Genomic DNA, 10,495 nt, shown 5'->3' on the forward strand with positions numbered 1-10,495 from the left:
AGTGATCGTCATTGGAAGAGACTTTTGAAGAAAGCAAAGGTATCAGGTGATGATTCCGACGGAAGGGGTTCAAGTGCTTTGAGAGTCTCTGATGTTCCACCGCTGGTTTGCACATTTTCCTTTCTTAATTTTTTTTGTGTTCATTTTCTTCACAAATGACTTATTAATTGTTTACTTCTGCGGTCAGCTTTGAACGCTCATCTTGAAGGCCTTATAGAGCCAGACATCGATGAATCTTTGACAGGACCTCATGCAGTTGATTCGGCCAAGAAAGTTGGTACCTTGAAGACTCCCGTCTCTAAACCAGCCAAACAGTCCTTACGTTCATCTGCTCTTCTCGAGGTGATTCGTCGAGGCAAGATGATAGTGGGAGGAAAAGACATTGGGAGTCCTCCATCCAAAGGAGATGCCTGTCCTAAAGAACCCTACAGAAGGTCAGCTCGACACATGCTCCCCTTAAGTGTTCTGAATCACCTTTAGACGCTTCTAATAGACAGACTACGAGAAATCCTGAGCCTTCTCAATAGGTTGGTGAAAATGTGGTTTCAAACTTATTCAAAAAAACAGCCTTATGTATGTGGGAGGATATACAAGATAAGATCATGCGAACTCCTTTTGAATATATCCCAAGACCTAGGCTAGAAATAACAACAATTCTCTCAGGGTTTGAGAAGATCCATGCAAATGGCTTGACTCCTCTTGAAGAGTATCTAAATAATTATCTTAAGAGGGTAGACAATTTCAACGATGTGCAATCTTCATATTCTTCACAATTGTTGTCAATAGATAAGGCTCGTTAATTAGATGAGAAGATCTCTGCCATCAAGGAAGCTTTAACTTTAATGGAACAACTACGAGGGGATGCCAAAGTTATTCAAAAAAGAGCCACACAGTTATCTTTAGAAAAGAATGAACTAAAGAGGAGACTTCAGAGCATAAATGTTGAGTCTAAACAACTGTCGATCTTATCTTGTGAGAAAACAAAAGCCATAAACCAGTAAGAACTAGAAGTTGCCAAGCTCCAGGATGAAGTTAACACCCTTGAAAGCACCCCTGCTATTACTGAAGAAGCGATTGAGGCCCTGACTACGGTTCGTAGGAGCATGGAAGCTGTACGAGAAGAATTTAAGAACTTCAAGTGGAAGTTTTGATTTATTCCCCTTTTGCCCCATTTTCTTTTGTTGCAACCCTTGTAAATGTAAAAAAAAAAATTTGTTGAATGATAATGTAAAAGAATTTTTTTTTTAATCTAGTATGGCTACATTTGTTGGGTTTTATGTCCTAAAACTCGTAGATAGTAAATATAATCCATTGATCGTTATTAATAAAGTATTTTATTATTATAATTTCAATAAGTGTTATTGATTATATTATTACTTTTGTCTTAATAACCTAAATCTAACGAACTAACATCCTAAGCTGTTTGATGAGTCTTGAACAGTATGTAGAGACATACGAGGATCAGTGTTTAAGATCAGCTTAAAGTGTCTATAGTATAGGGTTAAGGTTGGGTACCTTATCCTGTTAACACTATGGACACGACTCATTTTGTATTTGATACAAACACATTGATCCAATGTGCAAATGAGGGTATCATATACAATGAGTTTGCATAAGACCGGACCACGAAATAGTAATCATTAGATATAACTCCGTTAACTAGTTGGGTTTCTATTTCATTAGGATGACCTAGATAACTTAGTTTTAATCCTGAGTGTATTATGAACTCCTGTTTGCAAGGGATTGTCCTTTGATTTGTACGGTAAGAGTGGCCAAAATTGCTGACTCAATATGCTTATCATTTTGGGGACAAGACTGAGTGGGGAGTTGGGAACATAATCACACAAGACGGAATTTACTCATTCCCGCCTTTAGGGTATGTAGATAAGTGTTCTCTTAAGTGGTGTCTTCGAGACTCGAGCAAATGGCCCTACCCTCTCTATGGAACGAGAAGGGTTTCTGTTTAGTGGTTGGACCATAAATAGGTTGTTCATTAAAAGAGCACTGATATTTAAGGACTAGAAGTACCCTAGGGGTAAAACGATAATTTGACCCAGCTGCTGTTACGAACACTTGTGAAGGACTAACTTACTGGTATTGGTCTATATCCGTGAACACAGAAATATATATACAGTGAGAGGAGTTCAGCTGTGAGTCTTTAGTGGAGTGTACACACAGCTAACAAATATTTATTAATGTGGTTAATGAGTTTAGTCAATTAATCTCATATCGTTGTAGCTGCTGATCTGTAGGTCCATTAGGTCCCCTTTCTAGCTCGTAAAGGATAATGAGATTTATTTATATTGGTTATAATTTAAAATGTTCAAATTTACTTTGGGAATTAATATAATGTAAGTTGATACATTATAATATAAAGTTTATATTTTAATTAGATTATATTATATAAATTTAATTTTGGATATGATTCAAAATTAAATTACGGGAGAAGAAAATATTTGAATGAGTTCAAATATTAATTTAATGTGAATTAGATTCATATTAAAACTATAGGTTAAAATTTAATGCGTACGTGATACATATTAAAATTATAGGTTATGAGAGAAATTTATATTTGAATATAATTCAAATTTTGAATTAAATTAAATATAAGTTATTTAATTTAGAAATTAATTAATTGGAGAATTAATTAATAGTTTAGTTTAATTTGATTTAATTAATTAAATTAAAACTATAGGTTATGCGAGAGATATTCATTTAAATATGATTTAAATGAAATATTAATTAAATATGATTTAATTAATTATTAAATTATTAAATTTAATTAATTAATTATTTTAATATATTTATTTATTAAATTAATAGGGAACGTGGGTGGTTTTCCCTCGTTCCCATTTATTCTCTCAACTTCGCACTTCGTCCGTCTGAAGAAGAGAGAATTTTTTTGCGTAACAAAAATAGAACTGTTCTGTGAGTTCGGGATTTTTTTTCTGATGACTCTCTAATTCTCTCTGAAATTTTCTTTTCCACTGTAAAGAAAATTTCCTCAATCCAATTTGGTTCCCATAAACCATCTCAATCAGAGAATAAGAAGGTTTCCAAGTGGTGGTGCCCCAAATTGGTGTTTGGTAGATTCAGAGTCGTCAACGAGCGTAAGTTCTTCTTCTCTGTATTTTCTTGAAAGCATGCTTAGCCATAGATATTAATTTTATAATTTTTTTGCCAATGTATTGGTATTTTTAGGTTCCAACTAAAATTGGGTCTCTGTAATTCTTCTGCTGTAAAGGGCTTTTTATCCCTTCAACATTTACATTTATTTTGCAATTCTTACATATGAGATGACAATGAAACATGATTTTTCTTTTTACGTGTGACTGAACTTAAAGTTTCTCTTAAGCTGCCTACGTACCTTTTATAATATAGGGATCAAATTATAACGTAGTTCAATTGATTTTTTTTTACTGGATAATGACGTTAAGCATAAAATTTCTTGAGAAACTTGCCGTAGATTGGACCAATTTTTAATCCACCTTGATCAACAATCTTGTATGCACCATTTGTGTAAACTTCTTTGACAATGTAAGGTCCATCCCATTTAGGTGTGAACTTATTTCTTGTATGCCTCGTTGTGATAATCGGTTTCTTACAGCTAGTACTAGATCACCAACCTGAAAGGAGCGAGGTTTAACGTGCTTATCAAAAGCTTTAAACATTCTCGCTTGGTAACGTTCCAATGCTTGCTGAGCTTCTAATCACTTTTCATCAAGTGCTTCTAACTCTTGAAGACTTAACTTGACATTGTCTTCGGTAGTCAACCCCTCTTGCACTGTCATTCTTAACGATGGGATTTCTATTTCAAGGAAAAGGATATATCCTCTACACTATAAACAAGCGAATATGTACACTCCTGTAGGAGTACGATGAGTGGTTCGATAAGCCCACAATGCTTCACCGATTCTTTCTTGCCAATCCCTTTTTGACTTGGAGACAATTTTCTTCAGAAGATTGCATAAAGTTTTTATTGAATGCTTCTGTTAGGTCATTCGCAGTTGCGTTGTACATAGATGACTTGTATTGCTTGAACTTGAAATTTTCACATAATTTGTTTATCATGCTATTGGAGAATTGCCTTCCATTATCTGTCACGATCCGATGAGGAATACCGTATTGATAGATGATGTGGGTACGAGTAAAGTTTGCCACGTTCTCTTTCTTGGCCTCTCTCAAGGGAATGGCCTCAGCCCATTCTTCTCAACTGAAATTGAAGCTTTGGTCCCGATTGATGTGCTCCACAGACGCCTGCATGCTTTCTTTAGAGCTTTTATTGACTCTTCCTTTCCAAGACATCGAAGGAAGAGTCCTTCAAGAGAACGACGATATAAGGTTCCCTTATAATAAATGAAGTGTGCAGCCCTTCTTCGTACCTCAGTTTTATGACGAGAATCCTTTGGAAGCATTCCATGTTCAAGATACTCTATGATAAGTTGACGTCAATCTTCTTCGTCAATCAAATAGGATGTTATTACATTTGCTTCTTGACATTCAAACAAAATTGGAGGCATAATCCATTGTTGACAAAGTGGATATTCAAAGCTACATCATCCGACATCGTCAAGGCAGTGGCCAAATTTGTCAATGCGTCTACTCTCTTGTTTTCTATTCTAAAGACATGCTTCAGCATCACACTGTCAGACCTTTCCATCAATTGTCGAGCATAAGTGAAGTATGACTTCAAGTCTTCATGTTTCACATAATAATGAAGCGAGAGCTGATTGATTATCAGCTTTGAATCACCATAAATTTCTATGAATGATACTCTGATCTGTAATATCATTTGAAGGCCAATTATCAAGGCCTAATATTCAGCCACATTGTTTGAGCACAGTTCAGCAAGCGCAAAGCTATAAGGTAACATATGTTTCTCAGGAGAAATGAGGATGATGCCTGCCCCCGCGCCAATTCTTCGTGCTGCTCCATCAAAATACATAGTCCAAGGTTCCATAATTTCCATGAAAAAAACTTCATCGTCTGACAAGTCTTCACATAACATCTAATCTGAAGAAATTGGGTGGTCTGCTAGAAAGTTTTCCAACGCTTGTCCTTTTATCGCCTTTTAGGGAATATAGACAATGTCGTATTGCTGGAGTAGAATCGCCCATTTGGCTAAACGTCCAGAGATAATCGGCCTAGATAGAACATACTTTATAGGGTCCACCTTTGCTACTAGATGAACTGTGAATGCTTGCATATAATGTCTCAACTTATCGATAGCAAAGAAAAGTTTAAGACACATTTTCTTAATGGGAGAATAGTTAACTTCGGCCCCTACTAAGGTTATACTTGGATAGTAGAGAGCATGTTCCTTTCCCTTCTCCTCTTCTTGCGCCAACAATGCGCCTAGAGACCTTTCCTGTGCAGTAATGTACAATATTAATGGCTTGCCAGGTTACTAGAGCTCCTAATACTGGGAGATTAAGCAAGTATTTCTTTATACTATCAAAAGCATTCTGACAACCCTCATCCCACACAAAATTTTCTCCTTTTATCATCAACTTTTGAAAAGGTTGGCACCGATCGGTCAAGTTGGAGATGAACCTTCGAATGTAAGTCAATCGTCCCTGAAGACTTCTTAGGTCATGCAAACTCTTTGACCTTGACATCTTCTAAATGGCATCAATCTTGGACTGGTCTATCTCAATCTCTCAGTGCCTTACAATGAAGTCAAAAAACTTTCCTGAAGTCACATCGAACTCGCATTTGAGAGTGTTTATCCTTAGCTGATATTTTCACAAACGGTCGAACACAACTTTTAGATCCTTCAAATGGTCTTGTCGTCTCTTGGATTTGACCACAAAGTCATCAACATAGCACTCGACATACTTATGTAGCATATCATCAAAAACTTTTTGCATAGCACGTTGATAAGTGGCGCCAACTTTTTTCAATCCAAAGGGCATCACCTTGTAACAATAGATTTCCTTTGGAGTCTTGAAAGCTGTCATTTCTTCATCTGAAAGAGTCATTCGTATTCGGTTATATCCAGACGACCCATCCATAAAGGACAGCTCCTCGTGTCTGGTAGTTGCATCAACCATGATTTCTGTGATGGGTAAGAAAAATCATCTTTAGGACATGCATTATTCAGATCACGAAAGTCTACACAAACGCGAAGCTGCCCGTTTTTTTTTCTGACAGGGACAATATTTTCTATCCATGTGGGATATTTTCTAGAACCAGTCTTGACATGTGGGTCTTCATCCCTAATACAATTAAAAATTGGAGCACGGGGTGTTTGTACATTTTTCTGTTTAGCCACCCTTAGCCTTTCAAAGGCTGATGGTCTTGTAGCTGTCAAGGCCTGACATGTGCGCGCCTTTCTCTTTTTTAAAGGTCTTAGTTAGCCTTTGAAGGCTCGATCGTTGGTTAAGGCTAGATGTTGACTGGTGACCTTTTCTTTCTATCTCTATCATGCTTAGTCTTTCAAATACTGGGGCGCGTACTACGTGCGATCTAATTCGATAAAATGCTGAGGTTCTTTGACTGCCACCTTCTTTTTCTTCCATACTATCAACCTCCTCTACAGTTATATGATTGTTGTCAACCACTTTTTCCTTCCCCTTTCTAATTATATGGATTGGCTAGCAACTTGTATCCGAGTCCTTTTCTTGATACAAGTATAACATGTCCTTCCCGTAACAGCTTCTTTTGGATTGAGGAGAGCTCGGGTTATTCGTAAACTTTTTAACTTTTAAGCTCAGTGTGAGTTGTGAAGTCATAATCTGCTTTCGCCATCAATTTGTATGCCTTTGAGGGTCGAACCCGTTTTTCGTCCACCTTTGAGGCAAGCTTGCTTCTGTCAAGTCTATCTTTATTTCTTCCTTAGTTATTTTGGTAAGCGGTGTAGTGAAGCTTTCTTTTAGGACTTCAATGTCACCAACTTTCAAGCCTTGTGGGGACTCTACAAATGGTGATTCGCCTTTCTTGCATCTCGACAGGGGGACATAGCGCAAAATCGATGGGTTTGAAGTCTTTTCATCCATCAAAATCATACTTTTTGTGATGCTCGTGGATACCTCACCCTTTCAAGAATTAAAGGTTCCTGTACTTTTATATGGTTCCCTGCTTGCAAGTGATTTCAGCTGTAAATTATCTTCTCTGTTTACAAGAGGAATTTCTACAGGCACGGCTTCTGGGCTATTGTCATTCTTCAAATAAAACTTTGTATCTACAAAGTGAGACACAACCTCTGAGAACGGGTTAGAGTCGACCTCAACCTTCTTTACATCGTCTTGATAAAATTTAAAGCACTGATGCAGTGTCGAAATTACTACTCCATTTCCACGAATCCAAGGACAACCGAGTAACAACTTATAAGTGGTCCTCGAATCTATAACATGAAATAATGCACTAGCCTTTAGGTCACCAATTATGAGCTCTAAGACGTATCATACCTATTACTCTTTGGTTGTCCTGGTTGAAACCTTGAATTACCAGTTTACTATTTGATAGTTCATCCATTAATAGGCCTAATTGCCTCATAGTCGACTTTGGCATTATATTGATACCTGATCCATTATCGATGAGAATTCGGTCGACTCTTTGTTCTCGAACATATCCAGAAACATACAAGGGTTTATTATGAAGTTTAGATCTCAACAGTAAATCCTCATCTGAGCAAGGAGTACTTTCGTATGTCGCTGTTGAATCACTCGAACTTGATGCTGCTGAATTCAACAATGCATTAATAAGGATGGTTTTGGTTTCTTGAGGAAGTGATAACAAATCATCCACATTGAACCTCGATAGGTCTTTTGACACTCCCTCCTCCTCTAATGATCTTGGCGGGATGGTTTCTTCCTCTGTTGCATTAAGAGCATGACATGCAACAACTCCTGAGTTTTCATCCTGATGATCACAAAGGAATCTTGTTGGAAAGAAGTCTACCAAGGTTACTAAGCGTTGAGGTTGAGGGAAATCCTTGTCTTCCTCGTGCACAAGCTTAAGCTTTTGAGTCTTCTTCTTTTTCTTATTCTTTTAAGCCTTATTTCTTCTTCTATAATTTCTGTAGAAACGAGACTCTTTTTGGGTCGGAGTTGACTTTCTTTTCTTTCGGTGGGTCACAACGATCTATCCTTCATCGTCTTCTTCGATCGATCTTTCTTTTTCTTGAGAATCCTCAGGTGCAACTTCCTGATGGAATTTGACCACTATAAGTTCGAGGGTCCCGAACTGGACCAAGCTTTCCCTTTTTTCAAAAATCAATCTTGGCGAAAGAGCCTCTGACATTATCGTTACAGCAGCATAGTTCGTTTGAGCTACCTCCTTCAGGTCTAGCTCAATCTTTTTCTCACGAGCTAACCTTAGAATTAGCTCTTTCAACCCAAAACATTTCTCTACTAGGTGACCAATGACCCGATGATACTTGTAGTAGTTGGGATCATCCACCTTTCCTACTTGCTCAAGTCGCTTACATTCCGGCAGCTGGATCAGTTGCTTCTCCAGTAGTTGCTCTAACATGTCAGCAATATATGAATCGAAAAATGGGTAAACTTTTTCCTATCTTTCTTTTAAAGTCAGACATCGTCTCTCGCTTCCATCATCCTTCTTTTCAGCTCTCCCTTCCTTTCTTTTAGAGAACTTTAGTGGAGTCGCGTTTACGACTATATATTCTTTCACGGTGCTCTTCACTACCTTTTCAGCACCCTTCATCTCCTTCTTATCTTTTCTTACTTAAGGAACAGAAAAATCCTTAGTTCCTCTACTGGCGATGCTCAATTCCATATCATGAGCGTGAGTTACTAACTCTTCAAATGTGTGTGGCTTTATTCCTTGTAGAATGTAGAGGAGTCCCCAATGCATGCCTCAGGTGCACATTTCTACAGCCGATAGTTCAGTTAGTCGATCTTTGTAGTTAAGACTTAGAGCTCTCCATCGATTTATGTAATCGATGACTGGCTCTCCCTTCTGTTGTTTGGTGTTTGTAAGCTCCATCATGCTCACGGTACGTCTGGTGCTATATAAACGATTGAGGAACTTCTTTTTTTAACTGTTTCCAGCTGTCAATGACTTCCGGCTCTAGATCGATCTACCACTCGAAATCATTTTCTTTCAAGCTTCGAACGAACTGCCTGGCAAGTTAGTCTCCTTTTGATCCTACATTCTCACATGTTTCGACGAAGTGGGCGATATGCTGCTTTGGGTTGCCCTTTCTACTACTGGAATTTTGGAGGTTGGTACCCGAATGACATTCTCAAGTTGTTGATTCTCTTGTTGTACGACTTAAAGTACATGAAAGAAGTTTGTGACAGTCCTCCATACTGAGCTCTAATGGAATTCGTGATCATATTCTGTAGCTGCTGAACTGAGAGAGAAGCAATAGAGACTGATTGTTGTTGTGGTTTGTTTTCCTCCACCACATTCTTTCCTTTATCAGTAGCTTTAACAACAGGAGTTTGACTTGACTCAACAGTTTCACGAGTCCGCATTTGCTCTCTCAAAGCTGTGATTTCATGGTCCCGTTCCTCCACAACCTTCATCAAGAAGTTAACTTTCCTCTCTATCTCTACCATGGCAGCCTCGACCGTTATATCAACCATCATGACAGACATCATGTCAGGATGTTCTTCCTTCTTTGACTTGCTAGAGGTAGAATCAGAATTATCATACAAAGAATTTTCCTTGATGACAATCTCAGCTTTAGGAAACTCCAACAATTGCTTAAGAATGCTCTGAGCAACATCAGAACCTTGATTCTGCTCTTGAGTGATTCCTTTTGAACGACTACGGGTGATGGGTCATGTGTAACCGTCGCTTGCAACAGAAGATTCGGATGCAGCCTTCTTTGATGCCATTGATTTTCTTGTAGGTTTGGATGACGAGAGAGAGATGAGAGGTAGAGAGGTCCCACTGGGTGTGCCAATTTGTTCACACGAGATTTTTGAAGAAATTTGATTCGTGGAGTTGAACTTGTGTTGATGTTGTATTTATGTTGGTTTGGTGCGATGTGGTTCGATCTCTAAATTTGATCCTCTGATTCTCTCTCGACTGGATGCTTACGCTTATTTGAGGAAGCGGAGCACGTGATGTTCTTGAAGTTGGAGTCTAGGAAGAAAGCTGGAGTTTGGAGTCTTCTAACTTTTGGGATAATTCTCTCTAGAATTTCTAGAGCCCAAAATTTTTTTTTTTCACAAATGAAAGAGAATTTCTCTATTTATAGAGTTTACTGGTGGTTTTTTATGAACTTGAGCCTGCTTTGGTCCATGGACTATACTCATGGGCCCAATCATATGCATTTGATTCATATTTAATTTTGGGCTAAATTAAGCTTATTTTTTTTGGCTTAATTGAATTTTAGCCAAGTAAATAATATTTAATTGAACCAAAATAATTAATTTGATCCCATCGTCATAATAAAGACATATGACATCATTAAAATTGTCTAATTTGTCTTTAAATTTAATTTAGGACACATGTCAATTTTTAGTTAGTCACAAATACAATTATTTTAGTAAATGACATGTCAATTTGTAATTGGTTC

This window comes from Cucumis melo, chromosome 10, assembly GCF_025177605.1.
Source record: "Cucumis melo cultivar AY chromosome 10, USDA_Cmelo_AY_1.0, whole genome shotgun sequence".
Taxonomy (NCBI): Eukaryota; Viridiplantae; Streptophyta; class Magnoliopsida; order Cucurbitales; family Cucurbitaceae; genus Cucumis; species Cucumis melo.